This window comes from Lepisosteus oculatus, chromosome 9 (assembly GCF_040954835.1).
Source record: "Lepisosteus oculatus isolate fLepOcu1 chromosome 9, fLepOcu1.hap2, whole genome shotgun sequence".
NCBI classification, from domain to species: Eukaryota; Metazoa; Chordata; class Actinopteri; order Semionotiformes; family Lepisosteidae; genus Lepisosteus; species Lepisosteus oculatus.
This window is the reverse complement of record NC_090704.1, coordinates 46,156,838-46,171,647: the sequence shown is the minus strand read 5'-3', so window position 1 is coordinate 46,171,647 and position 14,810 is coordinate 46,156,838. Positions and strand designations below refer to the sequence as shown.

The 14,810-nt window shown below is 46.6% G+C and overlaps 1 protein-coding gene and 1 long non-coding RNA gene across 3 annotated transcripts in view; one reads left to right on the top strand and one right to left on the bottom strand.

The window, feature by feature from the left end:
* prkcab (protein kinase C, alpha, b) overlaps positions 1 to 14,810 on the top strand; it is a 188,537-nt gene that overhangs the window by 37,829 nt on the left and 135,898 nt on the right. The window lies entirely within an intron of this gene.
* On the bottom strand, positions 4,356 to 14,205 carry LOC107078509 (uncharacterized). The gene is made up of 4 exons (XR_001479458.2): positions 13,916 to 14,205; positions 8,179 to 8,736; positions 7,584 to 7,717; positions 4,356 to 5,052 (listed from the first exon to the last, which is right to left on the bottom strand). It is a non-coding gene; the product is annotated as an uncharacterized lncRNA (long non-coding RNA).

Below are 14,810 nucleotides of genomic sequence, written 5' to 3'. Positions count from 1 at the left end.
GCCTGTTTAGTAGTTAGTAGCTGATTGATGGGAGGATGAAGCCAAGGTATCGGTTTCTACTGCATGGGTGAGCAGCTTGTTTCGTACTCCTACGGCCCTCTGTGGGAAGAAGCTACAGTAAAAGCAAAACTCTTAACTGAGATCTTTAAAAAAATATATTCGATATCTTAACCATTTGAACGTCCCCCTTTGGGAACGTTTGGTCATTTGAATGTTTGGTCATGATTATTGCGGGTGTTGTGTTCTTACCACTTGCAATGGTAACAGCAGAAGCAGCAACAGTCGTGTCAGCTGTAATAGTTCTGTCTCCTCTAACGAGAACATACTGTAGTAGCAATCGGAGTCCACAACTTTTCTTTTCACAGTGAACCATCAAACTGCGGTATGTGCTGCTGCACATTTCTCACAGTTCTGTCTAAAAACTCTTGTGTGTGTGTATATTTATAAAAGAGCTGGCTAAAGGAATCTCTTCCCCCTTTCTTTCAGAGCAGTCTCTCCAAAAATGCATTGTTTGCTCTGTTATTGGCTAAGCCAGCGTGCTGCACACAAGTCCAGGACATTTTTCAGCTTCCTGTTTACAAACTACCACGGAAAACCTGACACTTTCGTTTTCATCGTGAACTCTGGAGGCCCTGCCCCTGTCTCTCTCCCCCATCGTCAGGCCCGTCTCTCGCCCGCGTGGGCTAGGTCACACCTCCACAAAGGAGCCTGGTGTTTCCTTCGTGTGCAAAGCTTGAGAATTCTGCTGTTGATGAGGAAAGAGCACGCCAGCAGTGTGCAGCTGATTCTTCTACAGTGCGTAAGTTGCATTGTGTGCAATCCTGGAGGTCACACAGCTAATGCTACCTTAGGAAAGCCCCCCTTGGTAATTTAGCATAGTGTTTCGGCACCTTAACCATGGTTTACAGTGGTTTCATTCCGTGGTTTTAACTTGCAATGTGTGAACTACACTGGACCACAGTAATACTATGATATGTTATGGTAAGCCTTTTTTGAGGCTCATTTGCTGTACTACACAGTGATATTCCTGTGGCTGAGTCCTGTGAAGCAACATGAACCCACAGCATAACTAGGTTAGCTGTAGCAAGGTAGGCCTTCACATGGGTGGCGATGGGTGTACGAGTGTTGATGGGATTTCAATGGAGATTTGCACGCAGTGCTCTGGCCAGTTGTTTATACATGTCTGCTATAATGGAGACGGCCAAGTCAGACAGCCTCCTTTCATTCTAGTGCCTATGAGGTAACATCATGCTCGAATGCTGGAACAAAAAGCCTGCAGTGTTACTGAACCCGAGCCAGAGTCTGTCACCAGCCCTCGCCCTTCAGCGGAGCTGCAGCGTGGGGAAAAAACACAATGGGTGCTGTGGCTGAGAAGCCACAGTGGGCAGGTTTTGCATTCTAGGTGGGTGTCTCTGTTATTTAAAGATCTACTGACTAAACAGGAAAGAAGAATGGTGTAGACACATTGGATTCGGTTGAAGTCACTGCTGAAATGTGGGGTGCTTGGCACTAGCTGTGCGTAGCCGCATTGTTCCGAGAAGTCATTATTGGTCATTACCTCCGTTGTCTCAGCCCACCACCCCCAGCACTTCTGTGTGCTGTCACCCCAGTCAGACTGCGCAGGCGCTTTCCAGCGCAGTGACATTCCTGTTCATTTCTCTGCACGCTGGCAGTGTTGACATATGGCACTAGTAATCTCTCAATATAAATAGCAGGGGAAATTGTACATTCACGTACTCCTGCAAAAGACCAAACCTTGCTGTATCTGTATCGGATCTGTTCGGTATCCTGCTCAGGATACAGTACAGCATGCATCTGCAGAAGAGTTCAACTGTAGTAGAAATGATTTCAGAGATATTAATATTTTCCTCAAAAGGAGAGTCATATAATTACTTTCGGACAAACTGTTTCAAAAAGCCATTTAAAATCTCCTCTTTAGCTCTATGATATTATCAACGTGGAAATGGGGTTAAGTTGTTAAGACTAGCCCTCTGCCTGTTGCCAGAGCTAAAAGGATGAGCTGATTAAAGGCTCCCTGACCTGCATTAGCTATCACAGTGCACTGGGTGTCTGTGAAGCAATTATGAGGACAGAATTAATTTTTAAGATGTTTCATTGCAGCTGGAGCCATCAGGTACATGAGGGGTGGGAATAAATGCCAGCGCAGTCACAGGCCAGTTTGGATGACTTACTCTATCTCACTGCAGTGATGTAGAAAGCATGTCTTTGCCCCTGATGCCATTGGCTGCCCATGGAGTTGTGGTGCTGTCTGCGCCTCCGGTGTTCCGTGATGTCACCTCTTCTGGCAGCCCCTCCAGATGTGTGTGTCATCACCAGTGTGTGTGCAGTAACTGCCCTTGAGATGATCTGCTCAAATGGGAGCTTTCAGAAAGGCAAAGAGGAGAGCGTTCAGCCCTTTCCGAATACTTGATCATGCTTTCATGTTTTTTTTTTGTGAATGATCAAGTGGAAACAAAGCTTCTAAAATTTTCCTGATGAATGATAATTACTTAGAGCTGTGGGCTAAATGTGATTTTTTTAATTTTAATTCATACGGGATTCTTATTGTTAAGCCTTGTGATGGCTTCTAAACCTTTTTTTAGATTTTTACATTTCTGGTGAAGTCTCAACAAGGCAGTATGATCGTGCTGCAGACAAGCAACGGGGAGATTTCCTTTCTGTAACACGGTATTATTCGGTAAAAGAAGAGCACAACACCTACAGCTCTTAATTCAAAGGTCTACTGTGGAAGGGCATTTAAGTTCGTTAAATAAAGATCACACTCGGCCCTTCTTGCTCATGTGGTCTTAAATGTCATGTTCCAAAATAATTTTTTAACCCAAGTTGGCATATTTTATGTCTGAAAATAATTAAAACGTCCTGTACCCTCTCCTGGTCGTTGTTGTACAGTAACTGGCTTGTTACACAGCCACACCACAACATGAGATCTGAGCCTACTGTCGTGTCTGACTCCTTCACGTTAATGTCTTGTAGGCAACAGTGCTGTTGTTCTGCCAATTAAAACAGTAAAATACAAGCCTAAATCGCAATGCACTATGCAAAACCTTTGTTTTGTGTGAGGATTCTGGCCTGAGAGCCTGGTGGAAAGATCGGTGCTATCACGCTGGCAGTGCAGTGTTTAGAACTGAGATAAATGCAGCTCATTAACTTTGCAGCAGTAATGACTGGACGTTGTGTAGATTTTCCACAGCAATCTAAGGAATGCCTCTGCTCCCATGACGGAGGTCCCCTGTCGTTATCCGCCCTGACTGAGACACCGAAGGTTTTATTATGAGCTGCGGAAGAAGAGACGACCTTATTTAATAACCTCGCCTCTAGAATTAGATTTAAGCAGTTTGTTAGACTTCCACAGGGTCCCTGCCTGGTAGTTAGGAAGCTCCATAGGAAAAGCATAAGAATGCATACAGTAACTTCCTTATTTCCAATTGATGCGGTCAGCTATTGTCCGCGCTCTTCCTGGGACTGATGAACGTCTAGGCCTGCATTCTGCTCAACCTGCAGGGATGCTGGGGACGCGGCCAGTTAAATACCTCTGCTTCACAGAGTGTATTTATATTGCTTCCCAGCACGCATTGCTTTTTGCAGTAACCCTGGTGTTGCTTGAGAAAGTGCAAATCTGCACAGTCTGCAGAGAAAAGTGCTGCAGTGTAGATCATCAATCACAACATTCTGCTTTTTTTGTGAGAGGGAACTGTAAGTCTGCACAGAAAAATGCATTCTGCAACAGTAAAGACAATAAATATTCATGAGTAAAATTACTAAGAAATAGAACATATTGTCTTACTGTCATATTGTCTAGGGAAAGCTCTCTGTGCTGAAACAGGACTGGTGCAGTGTGGATAGAGGCTGTGAAACTGACCAGCACTGAGGAATAGAAATATGAGGCATAACAGCACTATTGTCTCCTGCACTGTGCTGGGCTGTGCTTGTGCTGCTCTAACAGCACTGTTGTCTCCTGCACTGTGCTGGGCTGTGTTTGTGGTGCTATAGCAGCACTGTTGTCTCCTGCACTGTGCTGGGCTGTATTTGTGGTGCTACTGTATAACAGCACTGTTGTCTCCTGCACTGTGCTGGGCTGTGTTTGTGGTGCTACTGTATAACAGCACTTTTGTCTCCTGCACAGTGCTGGGTTGTGCTTGTGCTGCTATAGCAGCACTGTTGTCTCCTTCGCTGTGCTGGGCTGTGTTTGTGGTGTAGAATCAGGCAGCTGGCTTCCTCGTGTCCCTTGGTTCAGCACTATTTACTTTGTCTCCTCTACATCGTGGTGTGCCAGGGTGATTTCAGGAAATGAGAGCTCTCATCGGGATAGAAAACATTACCCTGGGAGCACCAGTGTGTAGGATCATACATCAGCCCGGGCTGTGAGCCATCAGCATCAAGGCCACTAACTGTATACAAGGCTGTGTTCAATTGTGTGTGGATTGTGTGTTGGTGGCTGGTGTCGCACTATGGCTGAGCTTCCTTGACACAGAAATGAGGGTGTTTTTTTTTACAAAGGGAAGAATATATATTTATCTGTGCTTCAAACAATGGTGGAACCTGAAATTAGAGGCTTTGTCAGCCTGTGCCTTCAGCTGCAGCAGAGGAGGGGGTGACGCAAGCGAGCAGGAAGAGAGCACAGCCCAGAGACTGAAGGAAGGCCCAACCCCAACCCCCATTTAAACACCACATCTCTTCAAAACATAGCTTGCGTGTCGAGAAAAATATCTGTCTGAAAGTAAAGGGGGCTTTGCGAAGAAAAAAAATACATGGCACTAACGTAGCTTTCTGAGGGAGTAATGAGCTCCATTCATGTGATTTGGCAGAAGTGGGTTTGCAAGACCCTTAAAAGCTTTTTGGACCTGTAAAGAGACCTTGAATATGGACAAAAGACGCCTGTGAATACTCCTCTGGGCAGGTGCACTCTGCGGAATTAACGAGCTGGTCCTGCTTTATTTCCGCAGTAACAGCTCCGTCAGCTGGGCTGGGCCCTGCACTGTCCACAGGTCTCCTCCAGGGTTTCGCCCACAGGCCTGCAGTCCACCAGGACACCTGATACAAACAGGGAGGCATCTCAGTCCAGGTTGTGTGGAAGAAAAAATCTAAAAATCCTGGTGCCAGGCAGGGCTGTGATAGAGAACTTGCACTCTCCCCCCGATAAATGCACTATTGAAACCAAAAGCAGCTGGATAAACTGCAATGCTCTCTTGGAAAATGTACACGGTGAGATTTCCTTAATAAACCCCAGACTACAGCAGCCTTCTCCTCCGACGTCCGGAGAAACGGGTGTTTGCAGAAGACTTAGAAGCTAGGGGTTGGTGATGGAAGAGGTTTAGCTCTCTTTTTGACAGAATGAGGGGAAACGTGATATTTTAAAATGACGACTCAGCAGAGCAGATTGACGTCTCGGGATCGGAGAAGGGCTTTTTTTCCCCCGACGTCCCAGAAACGGCAGGAATGAAGCTGCTGGCGAACGGAAATCTTAATGCTGTATGTATTTTTATTAATATGAGATCTGTACTGACAATCAACATTTTACTGCCGCCGGCGTAGTGACGAAGGGAGAGGCATTTTTCCAGGCTGGGACAGGGTTCTAGAACACAGTTTAACCGACATCTTGTCTAAGTGACTCTAGGCCAAGGGGCTTTACAGGAAAGGGCTGATTAACAAAGAGCTGCAGTTGCACAAACTGCTTCCTAATAGCAGGAAAGAGGAGCTTTAAAAACAGGGCTACTTAAATGAGCATGTCAGTTCCTTTCCTTTTTACAACGTTGCACAAGAAGCCTGATGTGCGCGGCCTGGTGCTTTGCAGTTGGCTGTGTGGACAGCCGGTCACTCCTCTGCTCCGTTACCCCTCTCTAGAGTCCGTCGCCTCGGACTGACTCCACAGGGGCACGGTGACCCCGCTGTGACGACCCGATTAGAAGGAGAGTCATTTCCCCCGCTCTGTGTGTCTCATGTGCTCTTGCTTTCTTTTCCCATTCAGCCCGGAATCTCCAAACGTCGCTCTGCTCCCACTGTGTAGCTGAGCCGCAGAGTGAGATCAAGGGGGACTGGGATGGCCTGATGACTGTGGTCGAGCGCCCAGACATCTACAGCCAACAGGGGAACCTAGAGCTTTGTGAAGCCCTGGAAAAGAGCTCAGCTCTGACGGCCTCTGCCTACTCTCATTAGCCCCTCTCGGCAAAAGACACATCTTACCTTGCTTCTTAGAAGCCACTTTTATTTTAACCGCTGTCTGCTGAAAATGCTGTCTTGCCCTCTCCGACCTGCCTCTCGCAGTCACAGGATGTTCCTTTAATAATAGCCCAAGATTTCTCTGAATGACTAAAGCGGAGCAGTGCTTTCACTGCACAACACAAATCCTCCAGGCCCTTAGCACAGTCGGCGTTTTAAACCAAATGCCATCGCTTTCTTCAGATTGGTTTCTGAGAGACGGCTGTCGCAGCCCTCCACGCTGTCCCGTTGCAACCCTCTCCCTTGTGAAAGATCTCCCACTTGAATAAATCCTCACCAGCTTTCCCCTTCGGAGGTCACGGCTGTATTCAGCGTTTTGAAAACACGACTCATGAAAAGATTTTCAAGGCAGAGCTGCCTTTATGTAGCTGCGTTTCTGTGTTGACTCACACGGGGGTGCTAATTATAATCTTGCCATTTAAAAGGTAGCCGATTGACGCCGTGTCATGAATTGATTATGCTTTTTAATTGGTATGAAACATTTATACAGAGTCTATTGAATGACTGTCTGTTCATTGACCGCTTAAGGTAGTTCAGGTTTGGTTAAAGCAGTAGCGGCCTCTAGTGGTAGGGAAGGGGAGGCACAGCTTCTAATACCTGATGGGACCGCAGGTCAGTCTTTGAGGCGTGTGGGTGTGACCAAGTGGTGGATGAAGTGTGCCGCCTCCCATGAAAAAAGTGCTTTGGGATCCTTTTGGATCAAAGAGCTGTATAAAAGCAATGAATTATTTATTATGGGCATACGGCACGGCCAGCTTCATGCCCACATTATAGGTTCACCGTTTAATTAAAAGAGTGAAAGTGATCAAACTAATTAGGTGCAGGAGGCAAGGGTTTCCATCTGCAGCAGCTTTCCTGACTCTGGTCCCAGACAGGTTTACTGGGTCTCTCTTAACTCTGCACTTTGTAAGCACAATTTTCATTTTGAACACTGAAGCAGGCATTTGTGCAATTAAGCATGTTAGAGACTGTTAGATGAACACACTAGTGCCCCCTAGGGTCTCTGTCACAGCTGGCCATGCCTGGCTTAATTGAAACGGCTCACTGGCGAAGTTGATCCAAACTCCCATTTCTTCCAGGCCTTTATACAGGGTCTAACAGTGACCTATAGGCTTTGCAGGCTCTGCAGGCCCAGGGTTGGCCACTGGATTAGACCATTCTGTTAAAACAATATTATCTGGGTAGCATAAGGGAGAGATCTGCCTTTTCTGTCCATAGTAAAGCATTCTGAAGAGTAAAAATTACATTGACTGTTCTTATGCTAATCTTGTTCTACCAATCATCAAAAACTCAATTAACGAGGAGGATGATTAAATCCATCCTGGCATTTTCTAGACAGGACTTACGTTTAGTGATCTGGCTCTAGGCTCTGGAGGTGTTAATGAGTGAATTTCTGAGGAATTCTCCAAGGCTGATCCGACGGCAGACTCTGACTCCACCAGTGCCTGGTTTCTCACGAAAGGCTGCAGTACTGTAGATGCTGGAGAAAAATACGATAATTAAGCACCTTTGTAACTTGATTGTGAAGTGTGAGAGAGCGGTTCTCCAATTTAAGATAAAAAAAAATGGAAACAATTCAAGATTGCATGTTAAAGGTCTTTACTGTGATGTAATGACCACAGCTGGAAATAAGGGTACTAAGTGGATATCACAGCTCCTGAAAGGTGCAAAATACACTGTGATCTGGATAAGACTGTGTGGAATCATCTGACAAGGCACAGAAATGCCAACAAATGATCATTTAATAGAAGATATACAGTATTGTCTTGAAATCATGATAATATTTATTTATACTGCGTCGTTTGTAACGAGTCATCTGAAGAGATTCGAGAATAAAACGATCCACAAAAGAGACTTTGCGCGCATTAATGCAGTAAAGCAAACAGAATTAAAAGCTGGAGTGTCAATGTGAGTTTTGAGACGAGGTTTGAAAGTACTTACTCACTTGTTGGTAATCATCATGCTGATTCTGTGTTGTGTTACGCAGTGTACTTCCTGTAAACCAGTGACTACAGTGTGAACAGCTGTCCTCAAGGTTGCAGCCCAGTCTGCATAATGGGACCCTGAAGCCCCGAAGCATCATGCAATTTCAAATGCTGCTTGAGTTTAGAAAGCTCAGGACCTCCTGTGCACAGGAGCAGACCCAGGGGCTGGGTGTGGAAAGCAGCCCTCTAAAACCTGATATCCCAGATTACAAATGTCTTGGAAAAAGGAGAGCTCTGAACCACAGAGGTCAGTTCCGCTGTTCAGAATCGTATGTGGGCGTTCTGTTCTTGTTGCTGTGCCTTGTTCAGTCTTCCTGCCATGCTGCTGCTTCCCTGGGGCTGGACAGCAGTGGCCGGCGAGCCCCCAGCCGCTGGCCTTGACTCAGTGTCTGCAGTGGTCACAGGCGATGTCCTTCGGTGCTTCACTGAGGAAATTGCATGGGGAAGTGGCTGCACCAACAGAGAGAAAATTGGCAACATCACACCGTCTCTGCTGCTGTTTTGGTACTTTGAGCTGGAACACAAATGCGTGAGCACTGTAAGCTTTTCTTTTGCAGGAAAAGGCAGAACTCCCTGTGTTTATACTGGACTAGCAAGTGTTTTTTTCTGGCCCCAAAAGGCCTGTCGTGCAGGGATTTTCACAGGCCTTACAGACGACCCCGTTGCAGGATTGTGGTGCTGTTAAGCTCTTGAATTATCTAACTGTCCATTAATTAAATTAGATAAATGAGGAGCTGCTGCTCCAACGACCTGCACTGGGATGAGTCTGGCAGATTGCAGCCCAGGCCGTGGTATGGAACTCTTATTTCGACCTTACTGGGTCTGCTCAGTCTGTTGCGAGTTATAATTTGTCTTCCGACTGGCCCTGCTCAATCTCTCTGTGATTGGTCCTGCTGTCAGAGTTGTGGACTCTGATTGGGTTAGCCATCTGTGCTTGGCTCTCCTGTCTGTGCTATAGATTGCCACTGGCCTTGCCTGTAGAGTGTAGTTGGGTTGCACAGCAGTGCCCTGACAAGTTCTGTTTGTGGGAAGATGACCTCTCAGTTCATCTCTTTCTGAACCTGAAATTCAGTGGAATGTGTTGGTCAAGTAGCAGTCTTTTAAAAAGCACTCTAGAGACTTTGAAGGAATATGAAATAGCAATTACTGTATATGTTTCCACTGATGTACTGTATGTGCCCTAAGAGGCCAAGATATAGCTAAAAAAATAAATATCCCATAGCAAAATGAAAGGCAATCGCTACACGTCTCCCATGTGTCCAGGCTTTAACCTGGGCAGCAATCGTTGACGATAAGTAATTATAGGAAACACTATGGGAACCTTCAGATATAAAACATGTTTTTGTTTAGAGGTCCAATGTGTCAGCAGGTATTCATACCAGCTCTGCTCTTACAGATAAACTAGCAGGTTACGGGGTTATCTGATCCAGTTTAGCACATTCTCCCAGCTTTGGGAGCTACAGCTTAAAAAAAAGATTTAAAAAACCTGTTGATACTCCAGGATCAGGACTTGACACCCCTGCTCTACAGCACATTTTTGTACTTTTAAGAACTGAGAGTTTGCTGGAATCATTTTGTCTAGTACTGCACAATGTGTCCCTCTTAAACTGCATTATTTTAAAAACCTGATAGTTTACTTCCTGTTACAAAATCCAATTAAGTTGACAGTGGCAACCCAAGATCAATTTCTGCCAGTGCACGAAAAGCTGGAACATTGCAGTTCATTACTGCAGAAACCAGCTCTGCTGATACAATAAGAAATCATCCAATACCCTGTGAGCCGCAAGCTTCACAGGGGAGAAAATGAATGTGCTCCTGTTGGCAGAGTAAGTTTATTTTAAAACATCTGTTTTACTGAAAAACACATTATATAACATACATACACCCTCTACTATGGAACCCGAAAGATAAGAGAAAATGGGCAAAAGTGTAAATAGAAATGTAGGCTTTGAATTTACAATACATACGTCCACATACAGACTGTGACAGAGCATTCCCATTCCAGAGAGCCGAAAGATCTCTTACTGCTGTTATTGATGTTCTTGTGGTCACAAAATGTTTGGGAATTGGACCTGCTATCTAAATAAATACCATCTGCTTCTCCATCGCTCCAGGACTCATGCTGTAGCTGAACAGGAAGCATGTGGTCTAATTACATCTGTCCTGGCCGACAGTCCGTGTCAGAGGACCTTTGAGTTGGCTCAGACGAGGGGGCGCGAGAGAGAGCTTCTATAGCTCGCTCCTCCAGCCCCTCTCGGACGACTTCCAGTTGAGCTGGCTTGCGCACACCGCACTTAACTTAATTGTTCCGAGAAAAGAGCGACTGGGAGGAGAAGACTCATTCCCGCCGTGCTTGGGAGACGAGCGGAAAGGCAGCCTGGTTTTGCCTCGAGCGCCGGGGGTCTCGCAGGCGGCGCCCTCTCCCCCCACAGCCATGTTCCCACCGGCAGCCTCCCCAGAGTCCCCCACGCCAGGGGACACACAATTCTACAACATGCAAAATCACCCACAGAACTCAAGGATGAGCAAATAAGGAGACTCGTGCCATGTGATGTTTTTTTAATATACAGTGTATAAACAGATGTGAAACTTCAGACAGAGGCACAGATTCCTTGAGGAGCTGTTTTAAAAGAATGCAGCATGATCTTGATGTTAGAGCAGGACAGGAAGCTGTCTGGGTCCAGATTTACTCCCTTAAAAACGTAAAGTGTCACAGATGGTGCACTGATTTCCTAATACTGTACTGGGTGCTGCAATGTGTGCTCAAGCCACTTGAGCAGCAGCAAGGTGCGCAACGAAAGCCGTGGCACAGGGACAGCCGCCGCGGTGTCCGTGCCTCTGCTGCAGCCTCGCGCGAAGCCAAGCATGCAGCTCAGGACAGGGCGGACAAGTTCAAACCCGCACGTTACCGAGCAGCCCAGCGCATTAGCGCCCAAACCCAGCAGACCAAGGGGAACCATTTTTAGAGCCAAGGCGGTACGGCGGGGCAAGACGCGGCACCCATGTCATTGTGTTGGCATGTCTGCAGAGTTGAGGGAAGGGGTCACTCGAAGACTTGTAGCTGTGGGTGACAACCTGATCAGGGCCTGCAAGGCAGTTTCACTGTTCCCCATTGGAGGGAGCCGGAGGCTGCTGCCACAGCGGAGCTGGGAGAGGGGGAGGAATCCACAGGGGGTGGCTGCTGGGCAGAAGGGCTTAACGACCCCTGTCTGTACAGAATCCGGTCAGTGGCACGGAGGTGGAGGTGGTCTCCTCCTCTCGGCATTTGCTTCTGTACCCTGCTGAGCAATGTGTTGGGGGGTGTTCCTCTGGTTAGTCTTCACGAAGCAGCGTTCGAAGAGCAGGCGAGCTCGGCGAGCGCCCTGTGGTCAGTGCAGGCTGGCAGGTTGGTGGCTTGAGTTCAGATGAACCATTGGCGAACAGTGGCCGGTCCTTTCTGGCTCTCTGTCCGGAAGAAGAGGCAAAAGCAGGCGAGGTGGTTTTCCATACTCAAGCCTAGAGCAGACGGGGACAGTTTCGCAGGCTTGCAACATGGCAAGATCATGACATTTAATAGTGCCGATTGCCCACGGTGTTTTTTACACAGATATATAATCCTTTCATGTTCTCTGCTGCTTTGCAATTGAAGACGCTCTGCTAGGACAGCTGTGTTGCTCACATCAGCCGTCATCACCTCACAACTCCTGCGCCCCCGCCGAAAGAAGAACAAGTGAGAAACTGTGCACTTGTTGCTCGTCTGCGAGTTTCAGTATGTCTGTTTCAGGAAAATAATGTCATAATGTTACTTGGATGAAGGGAGGCAGAATGCCTGTTTTGATCGAGTAGTTCGCTGTCTTCAGTATGTTTAATACATTTGCATCTTCATCTTTCATCTTTCTGTTTCATTTGACTTTGTTGCTTTTTGAATCAGTTAAGTCTTCATCTACGCATCTTGGTGGTCAATAGATAGGGCTATAGATTGATAGAATGCAAGCCACCACCTTTTTCACAGGTCCGCAAGTCCAGTGGACATGGGGCCGCTGCCTACGCCACAAGCTTTGGGCATTCTCACCATTTTTAGTAAATGTGCACGACTGTCACGTTAATAAAGCACGCAGTGTTTCTCTCGCACTTTGTGCCCTCAGAATATATGAACAGGTATATCAGTAGTGTGTCGCCCCGCTTTGTAATGCAAGCTTGGGAGGTACTAGTAATTAATTTTCTTCACAGACTTTTACCATGGTGTTTTTGTGCAGTCTTTTTACCATCAGAGTACCATCATAAGCTGAAGGAGATTCCCCAGAGAGCATTTTAGAACAATCAAGATCGAATGTTTCTCTCAGAGGGGAACCCCTGATGTTTAAAAGGAAAGTCTAAATCAGATCTCTTTCTTCATTTTCTTTTTTTGTGGTGAGGAAGGGATGTTGTGCAAGTCGGTGTAGGGGGTTTCCAGAGAAGCTATATCTGTGAAGATAAGAGAGAGGTCTCACAATCTTACACAGTGCTTTCACTCCTCTGACCACAGGTCTTGTGACAGACGTAGCTCTGAAGAGTGCAGCCAGCTAGCAGAACTTAGAAACCCAGCCATCTCCTGCAGGCATGAACAGATATTCTTAAGAAGGGAAAGTGAAGGGCTGGACACACTGAGTGAAGGAAATACCAGAGGGTGGCGATGGGCTCTGTAATCATGTCACTTGAGACCCTCTGCAGTTATCACAGAGCTGATACAGTGATTAGGCCTGACCCTTAATCTGGGGAGTAAAAGCTGTGGTTCAGGTCTTCTTGAAAACATACTGAAGGTATGTCACACCACTCATGCTGGGGGGGGTCTCTCTTTCTCTTTTGTTTGTACAGTTCAGTTTGCGTTTGCCTGTGTACCAGTGATGCATTTCGTGTCTCAGTAAAGAAGATTCAGTGGAAATACTGTATGCTGGCAGCAGTCAACAGGACTGTGTGATCAGCCAGTGTGGCAGGTTGACTAAATACACGACATGCAGGCCCTGTGATGTGTTGTGCCATTGATCGTCACAAAGAAACAAGTCTGAGAGTTTACCAGGCAACAGCCTGGGGGAAAATAAAAGCCACCGAGTGCTTTGTTTTTCAGTGGGTGGCTAACAGTGAACTTTAATTGCTTTTGAGATCACAGCCATTTTTTTCCTGCACAATGAGCCACAATTAGTTTGATGATAATCTCCTTGCCGATGCAATTGAGGAATCCGGTTCATCTGAATGTCGGTATTTGAGAAAGCATTAAAAAAATAAAACAAGGTTGAGAAAACCCACTGGGAATATCGAACTTAATTTTGCCGATTGACTGTTTTCGTAAAATGGTACTGTGGTACAGTAATGGTACTGTGCTGTCCTGCGTACTTTTTAATATTACAGGCTTCTGCTCCAAGTCGGGAGGTTATAAACAGTTATGAGCCCTGTACGCCCTGGGCGTTCCAGAGCAGGCAGCCAAATCCCAGGCGCTCACAGGTACAGACGGCACTCTTGGCCACTGCTGTGTGTCCTGGGAGCTGCACAGTAATTGACCAGACTCAGATTGCAGATGCAGATGCAGATTAATGGATTTCTGACATTCACCCATTTTCAGATTTTTCCAGTTTTTGTATAATGTGAGGCCTGTCATTCTGCGCTTCATAACGCCCTTAGAAAATGAAAAAGGTTTATAAAGATTGTTTTAAAAACCTAATGGTTTGTAATAGCCTTACCCGATAACCCCTGTAGAATTCCCTTTCCTCTCAGTTCTTTGTTTTTCTGTTGTCTGCTGAACTCTGAATGTCTTGCAGCTTCATGGGTTTCATAGCCTGCTTGTCATGACCTGCCTGTCTAGCAGACAGAATGTTTGCTACACTTCCTGCAACTGCCTGACTTTGACAAGAGGCTTATTGTGGCGTCCGTGCTGGCGTGACCTGGCGCAGCCTGGCTGTCTGCTGAAGATCTCCGAGAGCGGCTCGTCACTCGTACCCAGTGCCTGTCGAGCCGGTATACTGGCGGGGGGGCTGTGTGAGGAGACAGAGTACAGTTGTCGACCCAGCAGCTGGAGAAGATCAGGAGACGTCAGCCTTCAGTTTAGTCTTCTCCCAGCCTGCTGCCTGACAGAAACCCTCTCTCTCTGCGTGAAAGAGAGCTGAGGTGCTAGAATTATCCCCCAGGTGCAAACCCCTGTGCTCCTGGCCATTAGCACGTAGAAGAGGCAGGACAGCAGCTCCCACACTGGAGCTCCCCTTTGCATGTCCGGGCCGAGCAAGAAGTGACTCTGGTTGCGCAATGTGAAAGTCTGCCGCTTTCACAGGCTGCTTTGTGGCTAGTTTCACAAACCGTTGATTAAAAAAAAACAGCAGTGTTTATTTTGGTTGATGTGTGCTTTATGGTTGAGAGGGAAACAAATTACTGGGAAGGTGAATGACAGGGAATCACGTGAGGAAAACGCCAAGTTACAAAAATAAATACTATAGAGGTAGGCTTCTGGAACAGAGAAGTTACAGCAGCTTTGGAGTCGAGTCTAAAGATTTTCGATGGAACGTCTGTTCTAGGAGATTAATTATCCTTCCACAGCCTGATACACTTTTCTGTGAAACTCCTTCCCCGCTGCAGAATGTACAC